The sequence below is a fragment of the Canis lupus genome, chromosome 22, assembly GCF_003254725.2.
Source record: "Canis lupus dingo isolate Sandy chromosome 22, ASM325472v2, whole genome shotgun sequence".
NCBI lineage: Eukaryota > Metazoa > Chordata > Mammalia > Carnivora > Canidae > Canis > Canis lupus.
In genome coordinates, this window is record NC_064264.1 from 1,234,423 (window position 1) to 1,261,219 (window position 26,797).

Consider the following 26,797-nt stretch of genomic DNA (forward strand, 5'->3'; position numbering starts at 1 on the left):
AAAACTGCCATTTCAAAGTCAACCAGATAGAAGTGAAAAATATCGACTTGTTTTCACAGTAACATTCTGCTGTCCTCTCTGGTGTGGGAAAACACTTCACTGGAGGCTACATGGAATGAGCATCGCCGCGCAGTGTGAGGTGACACAAGGCAACTGCCTCTGAAGGGCCTCCTGATGCAGTCCTAAGCATTTTCCTCTTGCCTACTTCTGTGGAGTTAGAAATGCTTTTGAGAAAACACAGAGCTAGATTGAGACAAGATATGAAAGATCTGAGTTTGCACCCTTACCCGATTTTAACAACTTGCCTTCAAAACCTGTGTTTAATGTCCTGAAGGAAAGCAGGGAGGGAAATCACATATTTCTCCTCTTTATCAATTTTATGATTTTTTTCTTTGTTGACTTATGGCTCTTTGACATTTATTCTGGAAATTTCCCTCAAATCAGCAGGAAAAAAAAAGTCTGAGAGTTTCCAAGGAAACTTTTCACTTGTATAGATCTGGTGCCCACATTAAGAACCAATATCCTTGCTTACAAGAAGCCAGAGCCATGGAAATGGCCTAACCCTTGAACTGCAGCGAAGACTTTTTAGTCGTGGCCCATAAGAGAGGCTCAATGACCATCATTCTTTGGTTTCCTTGACTTTGATAACCCTCCCCAATAGTTTATCATAAATCCTGATTATGAGAAAATGCTGAGGCTTGTTGGCAAGTGAGAGAAAATCAATCTAATTTTGATATGGTAATTCCCCTCCAAATATATAAATCCAGGAAAACTGAGTTGTTCTGTGCTGTCAAACAGCTGTAAATAGGCACTATCCTCTGGAAACTGAGAACCCATTTCAGCAAATTATATCCTTAGTTTGTTTCAGCAGCTCATCTAGAGAAATTTCTAGTCTTCCAACAATACTGAATCGATCAGGCCGGTATCTCTCTGAACGCCTCCAACAACCTTAACACGTAAAGAATGAGGTTCTAATTCCTTCAGGGTGATGCCAGGTTCCATTCGAAATTTATTTGCAACCTGCTTGGGCACAGAAGCCATTGTCTCCACAGACCTTGGTGTGGTTGAACTGACAGTTAATGTGTTGTGACCTGGAGTTCACCGTTAAAAGGGTCACCCAAGCAAAGTCCTGGAGTTTATTTGGTTATTGTGATTGTTGGCACATCCTATGCAATATATCTAAATTGAATTATGGTATCAGATAAAATTATAGATGGGATTAAAGCTTGTGTATCGTCCATTGTCATGTGTAATCAATAAATGATTTAATATTCTCTTGGAAAAAAAAAAGAATGAGGTTCTAACAACTAATTTAGTAGCAGTTGTGAAGGAGCTCTTCATCCATTCACCCATTCTACATATATTATTAAATTCCTATTATGCGCCCAATAGAAGCTGCTAATATGTAGGTAAAGACAATGCGCACCACCCCTGCCTTCATGGCCTCGAGAGAGAGATTAAAAAAATACACGACTGAGTATAGAATTACAATTGTGATTAATATTGCAGAGAAAAATCCAGGAAGCTATGGAATTTAATAAGAGCAGGGACTAACATCTTAGTCAAGTCAAGGAAGACCTCCTGGCAAAGAAAGTTGTTATTTGTAGTTATTTAAGCTGAACCCTTGTAAGATGACAGGGAGGTAGCTGCTTTCCCCTTAAATATCTGGTTTTTATTTTCCTAAAAGTCTTTAGCATTTATTTTGATGCTATTTTTCCTTATCCCCATCAAACAGTCACTCAATAATGATTTTAAAAAAGACTTCAGTTGGCACATATATGAAAAAGGGAACACAGCTCTTATTTAGGGCTACATTATCATCACTCTAAATTACCCAGATCCTAATTTAACTTCCTAAATCTAAGCTGGTCTCCATTCCTTGCCCATTAACATTAAGAAAAAGGAGTTGAACTCAGAGCTCCCGCCCCTACTGTTGACTCTCAAGTGCTCATTAATCACATGAAGTCACTGAACTGTTTAGACACCTTTCCAGGCAACTTAGAGCGACACGTCCCCTATGTCTGTCAGTAATTTTTTAGCTCCACAGTAATTGCAGTGTTCTCCATGAGACACAGTGTGAGAAATAATTTACTTGAGTGTGATTATTTTATTTGGATAGAGATCAACAGGGAATAGAAAAGGAAACTATTTTAAAAATCAACCGTGCAGGTCTCAAGCTCCCGAGATGGCTCTCCTTTGGGATTCTTTTAACAGAAATGGATTCCCATAGATGGTCTTATCTTGTCTCTTGCTCTTCTTTCATCTCCTTTGAAGATGCAATGGCACTTTATTATCCCATCAACCATCTTGAATCTCCAATGCCTCATTCAAACAAAGGAAAACTGATTTTATACACTCAGGAATACTCACTATATTGAAGACATTTTTCTAGGTCAGTTTTGGGATCTTCTGCAAGTTTTCATATGAGCACAGATTAGATCTGTATACGGACTAATGAAAAAATACTATGAAATAGCCCCCAATGTTCACACTCCAGTTTTTCTTTTTCACTCCAGTTTTAAAGTAAGTAACTCACAGCAGAGCCTCTCCAACTCTCTCCATAGAACGGGCTGTCTCGACCCATTGGGAACACTCTCTCTGTCCACGTGTCTCCAGCATCGGTGCAGCAGCATCCACAGTCACATGTCAGCTCCCACTATTGTGCACTTATCCTGGGCTCATGGTCATGGCAATTAAGTCTTTCTCAGAGCCAGGGAATGGGCCCAGAGTACAAACTCCCAAAGCTTTGTCCCAGACCTTGAGGTGATAAAAGGAAACAACCCTGTTAATGGGCCAGCTCCAGGAACCTCCAAGAATAGAAAAGAAAAAGAGTTTCCTTCGTCTGTGCCCAGGGTTGTGCATCCCTATCATTCTCCCAGGTATGAGGTTGTGAAGCAGCCTCTTCCATTTTGGCTGCATTTAGTTTATTTTGTCCAGCATTTCAGAGGCGTCTCCTGCCTCTGTCCTCAGCCTGGAGAAGAGAAATTCAGCAGAAATAACAGGATTTGTTTGTCCTCAGTTGACCTCCAAGGAAACTAGGACAGTGAGAGGCTAAGAAGGCAAGGTCTCTCAATAGCGCACCAGTGGTCGAAGCTGGCTTTCAGTGGCGCCTCTCCAAACAGCCAAAATCAGTGTCAAACCACCAGCCCATGCAGCCTTTCCAAGATGCTCTGAGTGTTTATTCAGCCACTAAGTGTTCTGCCCAAAGTGAACTCCACCCAATGGTGAGCTAAGGCAAATCAAACATTCATTCACACAGTTGGGAGTGACATGCCCACCCAGCCCAGCCCCTGATGGCTGCAAAATCTAGCTACAGCTGGCTCTAAGCTCACAGGTGCCAGGAACGTGGCCAAGCATGGTGGTGATCTCTGGAGCTGGGCAGGAGGAGATGTTTGCACAGGGCACCATTCCCCCTCCCCACCAGAAGCAACAGTAAGGACACTATGTCGTAAAGAGAAGATATGTTCAAGCCCCACTGACCAATTTTTGGATCCCAGCTCAGTCTCTTTCTACCTGTATATCCTTGAATAAATTCCTTAATGGAGCTGGAACTCAATTTGCCCATCTGTAAAGTGAACACAACAATAATATACTCCCTCATATGCTTGTTGTGAGGATCACAGAAGAACCTGGAACAGAGTCTGGTCATAGTTGGGGGTCAAATAAGTGATAGCTATTAGCAAAAGGGCTTACCCAAAGGAGTGACCGGGTGCTGTTCATACTATTTCTGATTGGTAGGGTCTGATGCTGAGACCCTAGTGAGCTGTGCATACAGCCAGACCTGTGGCGTGGTGGTGGAAAAACTCTCCTAGGGGATAGAGGCCTGGCCTATCCCTGCTTTTAATCTGTTCTGTGTCCTTGAATGGTTTACCTCACTTCTCTGGGTCTCATTTTATTCATTTACAAGATGGAATTGTTTTAAGTTGTTAATCTGTATGGCTTTGGATTTTAATCATTCTTTTGTCACTAATTATGCAGCTTTTGCAAATAACTTCTCTGAGAGTCTCTTTCTTCTCGAAATGTTGAGAGTCTGCAGCACATGCATATATAGCTACCCAGAATCTTAAGTATTAGCTCTCAAAAAGGCAGCATACAAGCTTTTGTAAGGGATTTAGTTGAAAATTCAACATTTATGGATTATCCTGTGCTATGTATTTAGACCACAGTTCTAGTCTCCACCATAAAAATGCAGGGAATTTACAACGTCCAGTGGTGCAAGATTTTCAAACTTGAGCAAAGATTCTATTGGTTTCTGAATGGTATTTACTAATAAAAAATAAGCAGACTTTTCAGAAATATTTTCAACTACAAGCATGAGAACAACTAAGAGCTTCTTCCTAGCAGAGTTAATCAGAAAATTGAACGTCAGAATTGCCCTTTCCCTAGCCATCCCAGTTGTCCAGGGCCTCAGTTGTGCAGGCAGAAAGAGCTACCTAACCCCCTGCTCCCAGGAACTTTTCCCACAGCCCAAAAGGGTAGCACAGTGCATTTTATAACTCCACAGTCACAACGCTCATGAAATACACCGACAGGGTCCATTTATGGAGCCAATGGGGAGGCCGAGAAATGTCTTCCAAAAAAACAAGTATTCCTGCTTCTGGAACTGCTGCTCCCACCTTGGTTTCAAAGATTATGGGAAATACTGAATGACGTTAACTTTCCGACAGACCATGGCTTCTTCCTATTTATTTTCTGCCCCAGAATTCAGCTAACAACAATACATGATGTCATCTCAATAATTTGCTGATTAAAATGTCCCTCAAAAAAAGATGCCCTTCATACCCAAGGGGCCATCTATTCAGCTGGTTTCCCAAACAGTGTTTATATTTCTATCTTTAGGCAAGAAAAGAGGCTGAGAATTTTCTATACGATGTTGGCATAACCTTTCCTGTATCTCTGGGTTAGGCGTCTCAGCCTGAAGAAGAAAGGCTAATAAAATACATAAGCATGTTCCTGTGCGCTGTTTATGCATATGTCATGAAACATCTGCTCTTGGCTTCCTCTGAGACATTCTTCTTGGGTGTTACAATTTATAGTTATTTTGATAGAGAACCATTGGCATACATACCTCCCTACACATCTTACAGTAAAGTTTTCCAAAGAACACCAGGATTAAGCGTCTATCTTTTGCAGGAGAAAGGAACATCATTTGTTTACTTTTTTCTCGGCATATTTCTTTGATGGATTTTTCAACCAGTATCTCTAAAAACTCTCTGAAAGCTTACTCAGATCATAGAAACCTTTATCTGTTGTTCCACTAGTGCTTAGAAGGAGTAGGCACTCAATAAACATTTTTCTGGATAAATTAGAATGCCTTACAATTATTTATTATAGAGAAACACAGAGAAAAACAGAGAAAAAAAAGCACAGCTGGGGAGCCGTGAAGTCATGGATGGGGAAGAAATCACGAAATTTGCTTTTTCTTTGAGTTGTAAGAAAAGAAAGAAGAGTAAGTGGTAATAAATAGGAATGAGGCAGATCTGCCAAGGAACAAAATTAAATATCTCTTAATTGTTCCTGGAATACACTTGGGTGTGTGTGCACATGCGCGTGCGCGCATACACACATACACACCACAGGTCAGGCTGGTGGAAAGCCAAATTTGCAGTCAGGGTTTCCCAGTGACACTCAGTCCTTCCAATATTTCTTCCTAACAGTGTGAGACCCACTGAATTACATAAATCTTTCCATGTCTGTGTCATTTGCTTGGGGCACAGTGAGGACAGGGGGATTATGGGAGCTTATTTTTACATTGTGGTAACACTTAACTGGACTCAAAATGTTCCCTCCTCCATTTTCTTCTCAACTATCCTGTCAAAAGTTTCTTTGATTCTTTCCCCTAATACCTTTGACAAATTTTTACTTCCAATGCAGAGCACTATAGAAAGAATGAGAATTCAGAAACAAAAAGCCACCAGATGTGTTAGTTTCTACCTCTCCTAACTCACCCCCATCCTTCCATAACTTTGTGGTTTTAGTATGACCTGAAATAAAACTGTACCATACACTGGTAGGGGAATTATATTATCAGGTGTTATGGAGAAACCACAAAATGCTCAGAATTTCAGCTGATCCAATTGAATTATATGTCCCAAATCATATGCATGCAAAAGCTTCTTGTACTTGTAGTCCTCATGGTCAAACTGGGTTGTTTATTCAGTGTTCAGGTAATTAGACCCCAGGAACAGCTTCTCATGCCCATTATACATAATGCAGATTAAAAACTTTTTATATATGTGTAATGTACAATATACACAAGTTGTATTTGCAGAATTTCAGATAACATTTTAATGATTCAAGTTATAATACATTTTGATTTTGGTTTTAGAAGCCAGGGCATGACAGGGGCCCATTTACCCTGATCTCCACCCCTACCCGAGCATGCTCAGAAACTAAGCTGCAGGAGCAGCATCCATCCAACATATATTTATTGAGTGCTGTTCTGTGATAGGCACAGTGGTAGGTAGCAAAAAAAATCATGGTAAACAAAACAGACAAGGAACCTGTTCTTATGAAGCATATGCTCCACCAGAGGGGCAGATAGATAAACAAACACATGAAAAATGCCTAATGTGCCACTACAACGCGGAACAGCACAACAAAGTGCAATGAAGAATAGTAAAGTACGATAAACGGATAAAATCAATGTGTCCTTTTGGGGAGGAAGGTAGGGAAGTACCTCTATGATGAGGTCTTTTACCACAGACCTCAATGAATTATGAGACTGAGCAACAGGTACAAAGTGGAAGAGGTTTCCAGGCTAGAGGAGAGGCTGGGAGGATGGCGGAGTAACAGGAACCTAAGTTCACTTTGTCCTGTGAATACCTGCAGATAACACTCACGTCAGCAGAAATAACCCAGAAAACAACTTGAAGAGTAGCAGAACAAATTCCACAATTAAAGACAGAGAAAAGACCACCTCAAAGAGGGAAGAGGGTAAAAAGGGTGAAGATGCAGTGGGGGGAGGGGAAAGGCAGGGGAGCCGCAGACAGGAAGAAGGGTGAGAGACAGACTATCACACTGGGAGGCCCACACGGGGAAGAGGAGTCCCCAGAACATTAGGCTTTGAAAGAGAGAGGCTGAATTTCTTATAATCAGAGGGACTTAAAGCCTGGAATTTTAAAATTCGGAAGCTAGGTTCTGGGAGAGCCTGGGGGGATACAAAGCTGAGTTCCCCCCCTTGAAGATCAAGCACAACAATCAGCTCACAGAGATACACTGTAGAAGCAGCAGTTTGGAAAACTCTTCAGACACAGGGGAGGGAGAGCTATTTTCTCATCTCAGAGCATGTCTAGGAGGGGCAGAGATCGCAGGAAGCCCTCTCCAGGAATAAAGGAGCTGGGAGGTGTTATTTCCCTTTCCCATCCCTCAGTATAAACATATGGCCATCTGGGGGAACCAACTTAGCACTGATACTCACTAACTTGCTTAGACAGCACTGCCCCCCACCCCTGCTGCTTTGGCAGCTCCACCCCTTCCAGTCAAACTTGCCTAAGTCTCAGCTCTGTGCATTCCCTACCCCAAAAGACCCGCACAAACCATGCTTACACTGCAACTCCTGACCAGAGCACTTTGTGGGGCCTTGGTCATAGGAACAATGACAAAGGCAGTGGCAGCAGGCCTACAGAAGCCCAAGGCACACCTTGTTAAAATTGTGTGCCCCCCACACACAGCCCCAGTCCCCACCCAAGCAGCTGCAGTCTAATTTCGAAGCAGGCTGGCATGCACCTTCTTAAAACTGTGCACCCCACCCCACCAAACTGCTCACAGTGAAAGGGAGCCTCTGCAGATGACTGGACTGAAAGAAAAGAGTGGCTTAACTATAACAATAGGGCACACACAACACACAGAGGAGACACCCCCTGAGACACCAGGTTCTGGGGAACAGAGGACACTGCACTGCAGGGCACCACAGAACCTCTTCTTCATAAGGCCATTACTTTCAAGATCAGGAGATGTAGCTGATTTTCCTAACACAAGAACCAGGCACAGACAGTCTGACAAAATGAGGAGACAGAGGAAAATATCCCAAATGAAAGAACAGGACAAAATCACAGCAAGAGACCAAATAATACAGATTCAAATAATACACCTATTAGAGAACTTAATGATCTTAATGATACTCACTGGACTTGAGAAAATGTGAAGGACATCAATGAGAGGTTTCTTTTTTTTTTTAAAAGATTTATTTAATTTATTTATTTTAGAGAGAGAGAGCACGATCAGAAGGGGCAAAGGGAGAAGGAGAGAAAATCTCAACTAGACTCCACACAGAGTGCAGAATCTGACACAGGACTTAATCTCACAACCATGATATTATGACCTGAGCCAAAACCAAGAGTTACGTTCTTCACTGACTGCACCACCCAGGTTCCCCAAGAGACTCTTAACAAAGATAAAAGAACCAATCAGAGATGAAGAACACAAAAAATAAAATTTAAAAATATACTAGCTTGAATAAATAGCAGGTTTAAGGAAGCAGAGGCACAGATTAGGAACCTCAAAGACAGGATAATGGAACGTAATCCAGCTAAGTGGGTGAGAGAGAAAAAAATCATGCAAAATGAGAGTAACATAGGGAACTGAGTGATTCCCTCAAATGTGGTAACATTTGCATTATAAGGATACCAGAATAAGGAGAAAAAAAGAAAGCAGACAACTTATTTGAAGAAGTAATAGCTGAAAACTTCCCAAATCTGGGAAAGAAAACTGATATCCAGATCCAGGAAGCACAGAGATCCCCCTCCCAAAAAATAACTCAAGGAGATCCACATCAAGATATACAGTAATTAAAATGGCAAAAAGTAGTGATAAAGAATTTTAAATGTAGTAGGAGAAGGGAATACAATTACATAAAAGAGAAACCCCATAAAGCTATCAGCAGAGTTTTCAGCAGAAACTTTGCAGGACAGAAGAGAGTGGAATGATATATTCAAAGTGCTGAAAGGGAAACATCTGCAGCCAAGAATATTCTATCCACCAAGGCTATTATTCAGAATCAAAGGAGAAATACAGAGCTTCTCAGACAAAAAAACTAAAGAATTTCATGACCACTGAATCAACCCTAAAAGAAATTCTATAGGGGTCTCCTTGAGGGGAAAAGAAAGACCATAAGTGAGAGTATGAAAAATAAGAAACACAAAAGCAGTCACAATAAATATATCTGTAAAAATCAGTCAAAGAACTCACAAAATAAAAGAATGTAAACTATGACAACATATACCTAAAATGTGAAGAGAAAGGCATAAGAATGGATTCAAACTTAAGCAACCATCAATTTCATATAGACTGTGATACACAGAAGATGTTATATATAAACCTAATGGTAGCCAAAAATCAAAAACCACTAACAGATATGCAAAGAATAAAGAAAAAGGAATCCAAGTATATCACTAAAGAAAGCCAGCAGACCATGAAAGATAGAAGGAGAAGAAAGGATCAGAGAAAACCTACAAAAGCAACCAAAAACTAACAAAATGGTAATAAATAAATACCTATTAATAATTATTTTGAATGTAAATGGACTAAATAATCCATTTACAAATCCATTTACAAATCTAATCAAAAGACACAAGATGATGAAATGGATAAAAAACAAGACTCATATATATGCTGCCTGTAAGAGACTCATTTCAGACCTAAGACGTGCATATTGAAAGTGAAGAAATGGAGAAACCTTTATGAAAAAGGATGTCAAAAGAAAGTCAGGGTAGCAATACTTACAATCGCATCAATAAGAGAAAAAGTAGAAACCATCTGATCATTTCAACAGACACAGAGAAAGCATTTGATGAAGTACAGCATCCATTCAGCATAAAAACCCTCAACAAAGTAGGGGTTAGAGAGAACATACCTCAACTTAAATAAAGTCAATGGTGAAATACAGTGCTTTTTCCCTAAGGAATGAGACAAGAATGTCCACTCTCACCACTTTTACTCAACATAGTACTGGAAGTCTTAGCAACAGCAATCAGATAACAAAAAGAAATAAAAAGTATCCAAATTGGTAAAGAAATAGTAAAACTTCCATTATTTGCAGATGACATGATACTATATATAGGAAATGTTAAAGACTCCACCAAAACTGCTAGAACTGATAAATGAATTAAGGTCATAGGACACAAAATCAAGACAGAAATCCATTGCATTTCTATATGCTAATATTGAAGCAGCAGAAAGAGAAATTAAGAAAAACAATCCCATTTATAATTGTATCAAAAATGATAAAATACCTAGGAATAAACTTAACCAAAATGGTAAAAGACCTAAGTTCTAAAAACTATAAAACACTGATGAAAGAAATTGAAGATGACACAAACAAATGAAAAGACATTCCATACTCATGGATTGGAAGAACAAATATTGTTAAAATGTCTATGCTACTCAAAGCAATCTACATATTTAATGCAATCCCTACAAAAATAGCAACAACAAAAAAATGTTTTCACAGAACTAGAACAAACAATCCTAAAATTTGTATGGAACCACAAAAGACTCCAAATGGCCAGAACAATCTCAAAAAGGAAAAACAAAACTGGAGGTATCATAATTCCAGACTTCAAATTACATTACAAAACTGTGGAAACCAAAGCAGTATGGTGCTGACACAAAAACAGACACAAAGATCAAGAGACAGAGTAGAAAACCCAGAAATAAACCCACAATTATATAGTCAATTAATCTTTGACAGAGGAGAAAAGAATATGCAATGGGAAAAAGACAGTCTCTTGAACAAATGGTATTGGGAAAACTGGACAGCCACATGCAAAAGAATGAAACTGGACAACTTTCTTACACAAAAATAAACTCGATATGGATTAATGACTAAACATGAGACCTGAAACCATAAAAATCCTAGAAGCACAGCAGCAGTTTCTCTGACATTGGTTGTAGCAACATCCTTCTAGATATGTCTCCCGAGGCAAGGGAAACAAAAGCAAAAATAAACTATTAGATCAATGCCAAAACAAAAAGCTCCTGCACAGCAAACAACCAACAAAAACTAAAATGCAACCTTCTGATTGAGAGAAGATATCTGCAAATGAGTGATCCGATAAAGGGTTGGTATCCAAAATACATGAAGAACTTATAGAATGCAACACACACACAAAAAAAATACAATTTAAAACTGAGCAGAAGACATGAACAGATATTTATCCAAAGAAGAAATACAGGTGGCCAAAAGACACATGAAAAGATGCTCAACATTACTCACCATCAGGGTGATAATGCAAATCAAAACCACAATGAGATATCATGTCAAACCTGTCCGAATGGCTAAAAACTCAAGAAACAGCAAGCATAAAGATAAAGGAACCCTCGTGCACTAGTAGTGAGAATGGGAACTGATGCAGCCACTGTGGAGAACAGTACGGAGGTTCCTCAAAATTTTAAAATAGAGCTACCCTGTGATCTAGGAATTGCACTACTGGGTATTTACCCAAAGAATATGAAGACACTAATTCAAATAGACACATGCACCCCTAAGTTTATTGTAGCATTATTTACAATAGCTAAACTATGGAAGAAAGCAAAGTGTCCATCAACAGATGAATGGATAAAGAAAGTGTGGTATATATGTATGCAATGGAATATTATTCAACCATAAAGAAGAATGAAATCTTGCCATTTGCAACAACATAGTGGAGCTAGAGAATATAACGCTAAGTGAAATACGCTAGGCCCAGAAAGACAAATATCCTATGATTTCACTCATACGTGGAACTTAAGAAACAAATCAAATGAAGAAAGGGGGGAAAAAGAGAGAGACAAACCAATAAATAGACTCTTAACTAAAGAGAATGCACAGGTTGTTATGGAGAGAAGGTGTGTGTGGGGGGAGGCGGGAATGGGTGAAATAGGTGAAGAGTAAGAGTACTCTTACTCGAGTATTCCATCTCGATATGGAATTACGGAATCACTACATTGTATGCCCAAAACTAATATGACACTGTATGTGAATTACTTTGGAATAAAACAGGCAAACTTTCCAGACTAGAGGTCAACAAATGCATAGGCCCTGAGTTAAAAACCAACCTGGGTGTTTCAGAAATGACAAGCAGAGGGGTGTGTGAAGTGGCACAGCCAATAGTGAACTTGAAAGCACTTGGCCTGTGTAAGGCAGGCAGGTTCTACTCATCTCCAGGTGACTGTCATGTACAAAAGCAGAACTAATGTTGGAAAATCTTTAAAAAATTCTAAGAGAAACTGGAAAATGTGGACTTTTGTATAAAATCTAATGTTTTCATATTGGCTCACATTTTTAAAATATTCTGTGAGCCAAAACAAATATATGTGTAAGCCAAATCTGACTTACAGCCACCAATTTGCATACTCCTCTCTAGATAAAGAGAAAAATTACTTGATGTGTTAAAATGTCAGGTCTTTTCATCCTTCCTTTGGCCATCAAATTAAAAAGAATTGTACACTGGTGTCCAGTACAACCTACAGCACTCTACTCCCTATATCACTACAGTTAGCTCTTATCACCTTCTGTTAGAGTTGTGTGAGTCTCCATTTTCCTGATTGCAATATAAAGTTGCCTAAAAACCATCCTATTTGACTTAGTGTTCTCGGTACCTACGAGTTACCTGTACCTTAATAGCTATGTAAATGTTTCCATAACAAAGTTATTAAGATGATTAATCTAAATGAATCTTCTGAATGATGATATTTGACTGAAATAATTGATACACTTATTGAAATTAATCACAAATATAAAAATAAAATCAGAAAGGGAAAAATATTTAAAATGCTTCAAAAGGGATGCCTGGGTGGCTCAGTGGTTGAGTGTCTGCCTTCGGCTCAGGTCGTGATCCTGGGGTCCTGGAAGCGAGTACCAATTGGGCTCCTTACAGGGAGCCTGCTTCTCCCTCTGTCTGTGTCTCTGCCTCTCTCTCTGTGTGTCTCTCATGAATAAATAAATAAAATCTAGAAAATAAAATATAAGAAAATAAAATGCTTTAAAAATTAGTATAAGAAATTGTATATATTTGTAACAATCACAATTAAAATATCAAGGAGATGCACTACTATTTGAAAGAGTGTCTGAATCACGAACAAGCATTTGAGAATATAAAACATCACTCTATGGAAGCAAGAGTGAAAATACAGGAAATGAATCTCACATAGCAATGATGATGCTATCCTCAGCAGTATAAAGATAGGGCACATCTCAACCTACCCAAATTAGACATCAGATGAAAAGAATTTCTTTAAGGAAAGGAGCCCTCTTCATATACTCTCTCCCTGTCTCCCTTCCTAGACAGGCTGGTGGATCTTTGCCTACACTTGGGCCTGAAGCACAGATGTGTACACAAAGCTAATACAGCCACCATTTTGCATTGCTTTTGGCAGTCCCCAAAGCATCTGTTGATATATATTATCTCCTGTGATTCTCTCAATTACGCTTTGAGGTCAGGCAAGTATTAGTATTCCCATAGAAAGATGAGAGAACAAGCTCAGAGAAACCAAGTATCCAACCAAATATTTCACAGTTATCTCATGCTAGAGCCCATGCTAGAACTAAAACCCAAAGCCAGTGATCTTTTTACTATAGCATGTTGCTCTTTTTACATAAATAAAGCTGAAGGAATAAATATCTCTTCTACTAAAATAAAAATATAGAGTATGAGACAACTCTACATTATTAAAGATTTTATAACTTTGTGACACTCAAAATATCAATTTTATGAGCCAGGTCAAATGAAATACATTGTGTTATTTCTGAGAAGAAAAAGAGTCCTATAAGATCAGGACTTGTATGATAAAAGAGAAACTATTTCCAAGATAGTTTTTTTTTAGTTTGGCTAGGACTCATTAAATAGAAAACTAAATAATTATGGTTATGGTGTTAGACTAAAACATGAGTATCAAATCATGAATCTTTGTTTGTAATGAATGATTTGTTCTTTAATACCAACAGCAAAACATAGTTTCTCAAGCTACTAGAAATTTTAACTACTATAAATGACAATGTATCTAACCTCAGGCAATGAAATTAAGGCCTAATGAATAGTTAAATCATCTATTCCTTCATGAAATGTTCCTTATCACTGTAACATCAAAATAATAAAAATCAAGCATGTACCTTGCTTGAAAGTTTCAACTAAAAAAAAAAAAATCTTGCCTTTACTACACAGTGGACATCTAGGGAGTCATAATTTTAAAGAATGAATACTGTTGCCAAATTATGAGATTTCAGAAAGCACTGTTTTAGTAAATATGAATGCAACCTTTATACAGTGTTTAAAAAGATAATAAAATTTAAATCATGAAGCCTAGAAAGTAGAGAATAACACAAAATAAAATCTATAAACAATGCAAGAGCATTTTCAAATATAGTATTGAAAAGGACATCATATTATTCACTGACATCAGCCTAACCAGAATTATGAGGTTAAGACTATATGTAATTTACCCCTAAGAAAAAGTAATCATAAGTGAAAATGATAGGGGTTTTGGTAGCAATTCAAAATAGCGTAATTGCCACCAAAAATTATATGGCAATTTTAAAATGAGAAAAACATATTGGAGTATAGGTAAAGAAGACATATGGTGTTTAGTTGAATTTTGAGTTAAAAAATATGCTATCTTGGCAAGGCCAAAAAAACTAAGTGCAGAACAGCAGAGAAGTTATTCCATTTTTATAAGCCTCAGTTTCCAATTCTTCAACACAAAAACTGATAAATATTAGCTATTTCAAATGGACAGTACAAGAAACAAATGAGTTTTAAAACTAAGTCAATAGGAAAATATAAGATTGTTGTTTGAGTAGGGTTTGCTACAGTAATGCAACAGCCATTAACTTTTCATTATGCTGTTCTTAATAAAATAAGGAAGGAAAATGGATGTCTATTCTAGTGGATATTTTTGTCATCTAGAATGCATTCTCTTTTTCCCCATTCAAGGAGCACTCCAGATATAGTTTTGGGGGAACCATGTGTCCCCCATTATTAGTCATGTGTTTTATGTAAGGCCGGATTATCTTAATTGTCATCACCCTGACCATAATAATTAGCACAAAGATGAATGCATAATTTGATACCTAGATGAGCACAAACCTAATCTGAATCAATGATATATGACAAGATATTTGTTGAGACTTCTAGAAAGAAAACAAACTTTTTAAAAATCTTAGTAATTAGAAATTACAAAGCCCTCTCATTTTCTCTTTAATAGTCAAAGTATCATAACAAATCATTTAGAAAATAATTTAAGAAATAAGCTGATAAATCGTACTTGTGATATACAGCTAAAACTGAAATATAAGGTAAATTAATAATAATAAATAAATTATGACAAATTTTACTAAGAAAACAGAAAAGTAATCAAATAAATCTGAAGATGTAACAAAAAACATAGAAGATTCAAATATTGATCATGAAGTAACAGAAAAAAATTTAGAAAATCTTAATAACTACTCCATAACACATAAAAAATTTATCAGTAAGATAAATTTGTTCAGAAATCCTTTAATGATAGAAACAAACAAACAAAAATTAATGGAAGTAAACACCAGTTTGTAATTATACACGAGAAGACTTTACCTAAGTTGAAAGTGCATATAGGAGACTCCAAATGCAGAAGGGATGTACATGAAGAATAGAGTTGAGAGAATAAGAGAGCTGATCACTATACCCAAAGCAACCAGGACAATGGTTTTCTCTATCTACTCATTCATCCCTGACTTGGGACAAGTTAAGTGGCTGACTTTTGCTTCTAAGAAATATGAAAGTCTAGGTCCAAAAGATAGAAATGTCCCATAGAATTTTAGCAATATTTGGAGTAAGATATAATCCTACTCACTCAGAAGATGAGCTACTGGCACATACTGCCCAGCTGAACAATTTACCTCTCCTGTACAGTGCTCGCTTTGGCAGCACATATTCTAAAATTACCTCTCTCCCGCAATAATTGAAAGTAACTGTACCTCCACATGAAAATAAGAAGGGAATGTGAAAGAAGTATAAGCCTAGAATCAATAAACACTTCAGTAAAAGTACCAAACCCAACAAATTAAAGAGCTTACATTTGAAGATACAGTTAATAGAATAAAAAAATTACAGAAGGGTAATTAATATTCTCAATGGAATAAGAGAAGATATATCTATTAAATAAGAAAAAGCTATTATGTGAAATAACTAGTTAGATATCTTAAAAATGATAATCTTTGAAGCCAACTCAAGAGAGTAGCTGAATAGCAAAATAAATACTGATGAACAGCAAATTAATAACCTCAAAGATTAAGCTAAGGATATCTGCCAGAACTCAATGTAAACAAAAAATGTGATAGAAAGTATGAAATAAAAGTTTACAGCATGGAGAGAAGATCCTGAGTTTCAACATTTACCTAATGAGTTGAAGAAAGAGAACAGAGAAAATAGGAGGGGAAGGAAATCAAAATTCACTTAAAAATAATAGGAGACAATTTTACAATCTACCCTATATCTGCTTAAGTAAAGTTTAAAAATAGGTTTCTACAGGAACACTTTAATCTGCATAAACCTTAAATGCTTGCTAAAACAAAGCTCAACACTCTTTAGAGGAAGACAACAAAATCCAGACACTCAATAAGATAGTGCCACAATGTCCAACATTCAATAAAAAATTAATGGAAATGCCAAGAGACAGGAGATGTGACAGATAATCAGGGGGTAAATCTGTGAATTGATATCAATCCAGGGATAATAAAGATGATGGAACTAGAAGCCAAGAGTCCTAAACAACTATTATGATTATGTACAAATATTTTCAGAAAAACATGAACAGAATAAGGGGAGAAATTGAAACAAAACAGCTGATTTTTTCTAAATTTGACTAAAACTCTAAACCTATTGGCTGAAGAAACACAATAAATCCCAAGCATCATAAATACACACACAACACACAGGCACATAATACAATTCTTAAAAATTAGTGATAAACAGAGCATCTTATATGCAACCAAAGAAACAAGACCTTATGCACAGCGAAACAGGTACACAATTTTTTTAAAAGATTTTGTTTATTCATGAAAGACACACAGAGGGAGTCTAAAACAGGAAGGGGGAGAAGCAGGCCCCTGCAGGGAGCCTGATGTGGGACTCGATCCCAGAACCCTGGGATCATGACCTGAGCCAAAAGCAGACGCCCAATCACTGAGCCACCCAAGTGTCCCCAAATACACAAATTCTCATTAGAAACTATGCAAGCCAGAAGACAGTGGGATTATATTTTTAAAACAACAAAAAAATCCATAATTCCTATAATTCAATGTGCAATTAGTCTTCAAAATGAAGGTGAAATAAGAATTTTTTGAGACAAAGTTCAGAAAATTCATCAACAGTAGACCTACATTACAAATAATATAAAAGGAAATTCTTTAGGCAAAAGTTAAATAATAACAAATGACGAAAGGGTCAGTTCACCATGAAGACATTGCAATGCTAAATGTGTGTGCACCCCACCCAATAAAAGAACTTCAACATACATGAGGCAAAACCTAATAGAACTGATAGATAAAATTGACAAAACCACAATTATAATTAGAGAGTTTGACACTGCTCTCTTAGTAATAGAAAAAGAAGACTGAAAATCAGTAAAGATATGGAAGACTTGAGCAACACTAAAAATTTGATCTAATTGATATTTTTTGGAAGACTTCTCCCAGTCATAGCAGAATACACATTTGGTTTTTAAAGACACATGGAATATTCACTAAGATATACAATATGCTGGGCCATAAAACAAGTTTTCAAAAAATTTTAAAGATTGAAATAATACAGAATACGTTCTCTGAACACAAAGGCATTTCATAGATATCAAGAATATGAAGCTATCTGGAAAGTCTCTACACTTAACAAACTGAACAAAGCAGTTTTAAACAACACAGGATTCAAAAAAATCAAAATAGAAATTAAAATTTTTCTGAATTGGATATAATGAAAACAACATATCAAAATTTGTGGAATGTAGCTAAACAGTACTTAGAATGAAATCTATAATTTTAAGTGCTTATATTAGGGAAAAAATCTAAAAGTCAATTATCCTACTCCCACATTAGGAAGCTAGAGAAAGGAGAGAAAATTAAATGCAAAGTAAGAGGAAGAAACAAAAAATATATATAAGAACTAAAACCACCAAAGTATAAAACCAACATAAAATAAAGAAAATGAACTGTCAAAAGTTGCTTCCTTGAATTTTTGGATTTGACAACAAAAGCAAAGGTAACAAAAGCAAAAATAAACAAGTGGGATTACATCAAACTAAGAAGCTTCTGTGCAGCAAAGGTAGCCATCAACAAAATGAAAAGGCAACTTACAGAATGGGAGAAAATACTGACAAATTATATATCTAATAAAGAATTAACAACCAAAATATATAAAGAACAACTCAATAGCAAAAAAATTAAAAAATAAAACTAAGCAATGCAATTAAAAATGGGCAGAGGATCTGAATAGACATTTTTCCAAAGAGATACAGATAGCCAATAGGTACTTGAAAAGGTGCTCAATATCATTAATCAATAGGGAATTGTAAATCAGAACCACAATGAGATATAACTTCATACATGTTAGAATGCCTCTTACCAAAAGTTACATGAAATGACAAAGAGAAAATGGAACACTTGTGTACCGTTGGTGATAATGTAAATTGGAGCAGCTACCATGAAAAACAGTACAAAGTTTCTCCAAAAAGATTAAAAAGGGAACTACCATATGATACTTCTGTGTATTTATTCAAAGGAAATGAAAACACTAACTTGAAAATATATGTGCAACCCATGTTCACTGCAGAATTATTTACAATAGCCAAGACATGGAAACAGCCTAATTGTTCATCACTGGATGAATGGATAAGAAAATGGAGATAGAGATAGAGATAGATATAGATAGATGATAGATAGATAGATAGATAGATAGATAGATAGATAGATAGATAGAGATAGAGAGATAGAGATATGATATATATATAAGAAATATATATGTGAGATATATAAAATGTGAGATACATATGAATATTATTCAGCCACAAAAAAAGAAGGAAGTCTTACCATTTTCAGCAACATGGATGGACCTTGAGGGTATTATGCTAATTGATATAAGTCAGAGAGAGAAAGACAAATACCATTTGATCTCACTTTATGTGAAATCTAAAAAAAAAAATCAAACTCACAGCAGATACAGAGGACAGATTGGTGGGTGCCAGAAGCAGATGATTGGAAGTGGGTGAAATGGTTGAAGGCGACCAAAGGACACAACCTTCCAGATATAAAACTAGTAAGTCATGGAAATGTAATATACAGCATGGTGACTATGCTTAATAATTCCGAATTGTATATTTGAAAGTTTCTAAGAGTAAATCTTAAAGATTCCCATTGAAAGGAAAAAAATAAAAAAAAAATAAAAAAAAATAAAAAAATTAAAAAAAATTTTAAAAAAAATGAAAGGAAAAAAATCCTAAGTGTTTATAGTAAGGAATGTTAACTAGCTTACTATGGTCATCATTTACCAATATATACAAGTATTAAACCATATTGTACACCCCAAAATAATATAATATGCCAATTAAATCTCATTTTTTAAAAATATTTTATTTATTTATTCATGAGAGACACAGAGAGAGGCAGAGGGAGAAGCAGGCTCCCTGCAGGAGCCTAATGCAGGATTCTGATCCCTGGACCCAGGATCAGGCCCTAAGCCAAAGGCAGGTGCTCAACTGCTGAGCCACCCAGGTGTCCCAAATCTCATTTTTTTTTTAAATTGGTTCCTTGAAAACACTAAACAAATTTGATAAGACTCTAGTTAATCATCACCAATAACAACAAAAAAGATTGACGTTACAAAATGCCAATATTACAAATGAAACTAAAGGCGCTACTTAAGTCATACAGGCATTAAAAAAGGGAAGTAACCAAATATCATGAAAGATGTTAGAACAATGAATTGGACAATTTTGATGAAGTGAACAAATTCCTTGCAAATTCCAAATTGCCAAAACTGCCTTATGAAGAAATATAGAATCATAATGAGATACCCACTACATACCCACTGGACTAGTTAAAATTAAAAAGACTGACAATACCAAATATGGGAAGAATTTAGAATAACTGGAATTTCTTACACTGCTGGTGTGAAAATTGTGCACTTTAGAAAACAAGTTGGCAGTTTCTAATAAAGTCGTACAGAAATCCTTTCATCCAGCAACCCCACTTCTAAGGTATTTATACAGTAGAAATGAAAATGTAGGTCCACACAAAGACTTGCACACCAATATTCATAGCACCTAAATTCATAATAGTCCAAAACTGGAACAAATATAAATGTTCCTCATCCGGCGAATGGACAAATTGTGGTATATAAAAACAAAAGAAACAAAAGGAGTGAACTGTGATATGCTCGACAATATGAATGAATCTAAAAAAGATAATTATTGACTGAAAAAAATCCAGACACACTAAAGAAATATATACTGTATGATTCCATTTAGACGAAATTCTACAGAAGGCAACTATGATCTGCAGTGAGTGACAGAAAGCAAGTCAGTGGTTGCCTAGGTCAACAATGGAGGCGTTGGCTGGAAAACAGAACAAGGGACTTTAGGGGGGGAGATTCATGTTGTCTATCTCGGTTATGGTGCAGTTTCATGGCCATACAAGTTTGTCAAAACTCATCAGCATGAACATTCGAAATGGGTACATTGTATTGTATACAATTATCCCTTAGTAGAGTTGATTTTCACAAAGGATTTTACGATACCCTCTCTAAAACTCTATTTCCCCTTACAGCTACTGTTCTATTTCTTTAGCTAAACTCTTTAAAGAGATTATTCATACTCATTTTCTCTAATTTCCCTTCTATTCTCTCTTAAGCCTGTTTCAGGTTTTCACGTTCACTAATACCGCTCTAATAAAGTTGGTTAAATTCACCACTGACTTTCTTTTCGCTGAATCCTTTTGCAAAACCCATTCTCGTATGACCCATCTGCTGCATTCTACGTCATTGATTATTCCATTTTGTTGAGACACTTTGTCTTCCAGTTTATTACATTACATGGTTTTCCTCCTATTACAGTAATCGCCTCTTCTTAGCCACTGGTTCTACATCACTTTCTCAAGCTTTAAATGTTGTAGAACATCAGGGCTCAGTCCTGGGACCTTTAATCTACTCTACCTATACTCATTCCTTTCATGCGATCGTCAATTGCCATGGTTAACCACATGTTATAAAGTAATAACTTTAACCCCAAAGTAATGACCTCAGGGTTCTGCTTTCCCCTGAACTCCAGATTCAAATCAAGTTGCCTACTCAACATCTCTATTTGGATGCCTATTAGATATCCCAAGATTAGCACCCCTCACATTCCCCCATAAACTCTTCCTTCCTCAATGCCATACTCACAATGGTAATTCTACTTATTCAGTTTTTCAAACCAAAACCGTGAAGTCATTGATTCTTTATCTTATGCCACACACACAATTCGACCCTATATTCAACACATATCCAGGATCTGTTCTCTTCCCACTACTTCTCACTATCACGTCGTCATCATGCCTTGTTGGTGTTAACTGTTCCAGGCTCCTCATTCATCTGCCTGATTCCTTCCTTCTTTACAATTGAGTCTTAACACAGCAGCCAGAGTGATTTTGTTAAAAGATAACAGATCGTGACACTTCTCTGCTCAAGTGTTTTCCATGACTCATCTTTTTAGAAGAAAAGCCAATGGCCTGTAAGATCTTATACAGCCCAGCCCCTCATTTTCTCTCTAACATCAGCTCTTACCATTCCTCCTTTCGCAAAACATTTAGTTCTCTGCCCATTCCTCAAACCTATCAGGCATGTTTCCACCTTAAGGTCTTTGCACTCAGTGCCCCCTTTGTCTCTGAAACTTACTCTCTGGTTATCCACTTGCACTCAGTGTCCCCTTAGCCATCCCTAATCACCCCCTCAGGACTTCTCATTTCCATCTCTGTCCTTCCATCTCTGCAGCTTTTACTGCCCCCTAAGGTACTACATGTCTTCCTTACTAATGTTTATAGTGTCTGTCTCTCCCAACTGAAATAAAAGCTCCATACAGGCAAGAATTTTTGTCTATTTTATTCATCTTGCTATTCTCAGCACCTACAGCTATACATGAAACATAATAGGAGTTCGATAGACACTTGTTAAATTAATAGTAATGAGCAAATGCTAACATTAAAATCAGTTTTAAAACAACATTTTCCTCCATGACAATTATTGATCGTTATTCTGAAAGTTGTGGACAATACAACTAAATATTAAACAAACAAAAGTTTTGTTTTCTTTTCTACTTAGAGAATTTTTCAACTTTTACAGATGGAATGACTTTATACCCAGAAAACCCAAAAGGAAAATCATTTTATCATTTTAGAATTAGTAAAAGAGTTCAGGAAAGTAGCTGAATACTCCCTAAACATATACAACTAAACAGGCTTCCTATTTACAAGTGTTACAGGCTAAATTGTATCCCTCCAAATTCATTTGTTGAATTCTACACCCCCAATTCCTCAGAATGTGACAATATTTAGAAACAGGTTCTCTAAAGGAGTGATTAAGTCAAAATGAGGCCATTAGGGTCGGACCTAATCCAATCTGATTGTGTCCTTATTGAAGAGGAAATTTGGACACCAGAGGGACATGCTTATGCACAGAGGAAAGACCATGAGAAGACAGAGCAAGAAGACCATCTCCAAGCCAAGGGAGAGAGACCTCAAGACACCAAACCTGCTGACACCTTGATCTTGGACTTTTAGCCTCCAGAATTATGAGAAAATAAATCTCTGCTATTTAGGCCACTTAGCCCATGGCATTTTGTTATGGTAGCCCTTGCAAACTACTACAGCTAGCAAAACCAGTGAAAATAGAAAATGGTGGCAGTAATTTCATTCACCTAAGTAACTCAACAATAAAATACCTAGAAATAACCTTAAAAAGGAAGAAAAATCAATGCTTTCTTTAATTATTATTTAGCATCTACCATCTTGTTTGTCTTATCCACTTTTGTATCCCAAGTGACCAGCACGTATGGTAGTAAGATTATCTGCTCATGGCCACTCGAGAGTTCTTTGTCCAATACCACCAGCCATAGGTGTTAAGGGTGTTAAGAGACTAGATTGTGGGTGGCACCTGGATTTCTCAGTCGGTTAAAGTGTGTGCCTTTGGCTCAGGTCGTGACCCAGGGTCCTGGAAGCCAGCCCCACATTATGGGGCGGGGGGCTGCTCGTCAGGGAGTCTGCTTCTCCCTCTGCCTCTCCTCTACTCACACTCTCTCTCTCTTGCTCTCATAAATAAATAAATAAATAAATAAATAAATAAATAAATAAATAAATAAAATCTTTAGAGAGAGAGAGAGATTAGATTGTGGTCTCAGTCTTGATTCTCTCCCACCCCTCCAGATCAAGTGGGTTTGCTTTCCCTCATAAGAATGAAAAGCAAAAGTGATGAAGAGCAAAAGTAATCATATCAGTCACATGTTCTTCAAACAACTAAGATTTAAAGCAATGATGCTTTTAATAATGGAAATACCATCCCAGCTACAGTGCATACGGGCCTCTGAGAGTCATGGTGGCCTGTCAGAGACCCTCCAAACCCCATCTCTGTGCCACTGTGGCTGGTTCACAAGAACACAAGATGTAGGTTTAGGGACAATTTGAAGTCATTCCAGCTGGGGAGACCAAGATGCTCCCTTCTCCAGGAGTCTTCTCCTTCTAGATCTCCACATTGCTGATTCTTTCTCCTCGTCACTAGAGGAGACCTCCGATGTGGTCTCAGCTCAATGTGACCTCTTTGGAGGCTCATCCAGATTCAAGCTACCCCCACCCAACCCCCCATTCTGTCCCATTATCCTGTTTTACTTTTCATGGCTTCTCACCATCTAACCTATCTCTTTGTTTTGTTTGTGGTCTGCACTTCCTCCTGCAGACAGCAAATGCCAAGAAAGCAGGGACTTCCAGTTTTGTCTTCAGTCTTCGGGGCTGACCCCCCAGTGCCTAGAACAATGCCTGGTACAGGGTGGGCACAGAAATACTCCTGGTAAAATAAGTAACAAAACCAATAAAGAGAAGTCAAGCCTATTTCTCAAGCTGAGACTACACAGAGCTCTAGGTTTGCCCCTGTCCTGGATTTTTAAGAGGAAATACCTCTTTCCCCTCCTGATTTTCACAAGGGAAATTTTTTTTTCACTAAAAGCTCTTTCTCTTCCCAGTACAGGGGAAGGAAGTGACTTGGGTTAGGGGGGTGATAACCATTCTCCCACTTTTCTGGGTTGAGATCATCTATCAGAAGCCTCAGAAAAAAAGGCCTTCTTTTTCCTTCCTTCTGTAGCTGACCCAGTGGGAAGCTGTGGCTGAGGGGCTCATTTGGGCTCTTGTATGGAGCTCTACCTTCAAGCTAGCCTCTATCTGTAATAAAGTGCTCCACCTGCTGACTCATGTTTTATTTATCAGTTGTTTTTAAATCAGGCAGAGGATGGTATTTACCGGCACCCTCAAAGATCCTGACAATGAATATTTATTAATTATCTCAGTCTCATTTCTACCACATTAAAAGGCTGCCTGCTACTCATACAATAGGCACCTGACCATTTATCCCTTAGTTGAAAGGGTGTCGAAGTCATCTATTAGCAAAGTTAGGATTCACTGTTGCCATTGTAAATGCTCTGGGATGTTGCTCTCCAAACAGATACTAGAGGAATGTTCTCTAATTGGAGGGGAGGCCAAGTCTTTAAAAGAGCAGCAGTATGGGGCACCTGGATGGCTCAGTCAGTTAGGCATCCCACTCTTGATTTCAGCTCATGTCATAATCTCAGGGTCATGAGGTCAAGCTCTGTGTCAGGCTCCATGCTGAGTGTAAAGCCTGCTTGGGATTCTCTCTCTCCCTGTCCTTCTGCTCCTCCCACTCCCATGCCCTAGCTTGCTCTCTCTCTCTCTCTCTCTGTCTCTCTCTTAAAAAACAAACAAACAAACAAACAAACAAAAAACCCAGCTTTTTTCAGATGCTAAGCTTCCTCTGTTCGTGTGTACACTCATAGGTTTGCACTTACGTACACACAAAAGTGAAAACAGTTTTGTAGGCTCTCATAGTGGACCATTGTGAAATAATTGTAGACTGACTAATCTGAAAATGTGCATAACTCGCACAAAGAAAAAGATGATGATATGTATCAGAAAAGGTCATGTCTCTATGTGAGAGATTGAATATTTTTAAATTATTTTTTTTCTAGTAGAAATTTCCTTAAAAAAGAAAATGGCCTAAATTTTATTTGGATATATAAACAAGAAAAAAAGAAGTAAGAAGATTTTGGAAAGGTAAAATAATCCAGGAGATTTACATCACCTAGTATCAAAATATAGTGCAACTTTAGTTAAACAATGTGGTTTTGTCAAGCATCATGAAGCTAAAACCAAACTACATTATATAAGAATTTAACAGCTGGTAAAAGAAACATACATTAATAAAGAAATAATAATTTATTATTTTTCAACAAATTTTATTTGTTGAAATTATTTTTCAACTATTACTATTCAACAAATAGTATTGAGAAAATTGGCAGAATCATCAGATTAGAAAACTACTAGAACTCCACTTCATGTATAAAAAGAGATTCTAAATGGATAACAAATAAATATATAAACGTCATGAAGCCTGCACACAAGTGTGTCTGGATGAGAAAAACTTTCTAAGCAAAAGTAAGGTATAAATCAAAAAAGTAAAAATGGATTCACTTGAGTATATAAAGAATTAAAATGCCTATATGTCAAAAAAATACCATTAATAAATAGTTAAATGGCAGAAAGGCCTGAAAAAATATTTGTACTCTCTCTGAAAGACAATATATAGTATTCTTAACACAAAAAATTTTCCCAAATCAACTAGAAATACTCCCAAGCCTACAAACACACACACACACACACACACACTCACTCTTTAACATAGACAATTGCAAAGAAAGAAACTGAGGCCCAGAAAAACTAATTAACTTGCACAGGTCACACAGTTAATAAGCGGCAGACTCCAGACAGAGATGCAGAGGCGGCCAAGAGATCATGTGCTCGCATCTATGCTCTTACAGTCAAGGACACTCTGGTGCATCCAGGGCCATGTTCTAAGCTAAGGATCCCAGGCCCAGGTCAATACAGCCCTAGTTTGAACAACTGCCCCAAACACAGGGACCCTATGGACACCACAGAGGCCCCACTGAAGCCCCATCTCCTTTTGAAAATATGTCCTTCTGAATCTCTGTCTTTTCTAGAGCAATTCACTCATAAGAAATATTCCTCTAAGAAACAGATCTTCTAACCTATTATTTCTGCAAGGGTGGAGAGACTCCGAATGTCACATTTTTCTTGGGAGATGAGACTGTTTGGGAACTGTTATGTTGGTATATTGAACTTCATTTTCTTCCCTTCTCCCCCATACTCTTACTACCCCAACCACGACATAGATCTAGAGAGTCCTTTTTCCCTAAGCAAGCAGGGCTACATCCCGGCATAGGAAGCAAAGCAGATGTTCACCTTTTATCATCTCTTTCTCCACCATTCCCCCAGGGATTAAAGAAAATTCTAATTTTTGTTTCATTTACTACAAACTTTCAGATAAGTCACCTCCTGAAATTAGTATCCCAGCCCCTGTACAGATGCTCTGTTTTTTCTATACTTGGGCTTCTCATTCCACATACCAATTACCAATTACCCAAATTCATTTCATAATAGGCTGCAAATGTCACTGGGTTGTTTTTTTTTTCTTCTTCTGACTTTGTTCCCTGTTGAGTCTGCAACATCCCACACCAAGAAAAGCAA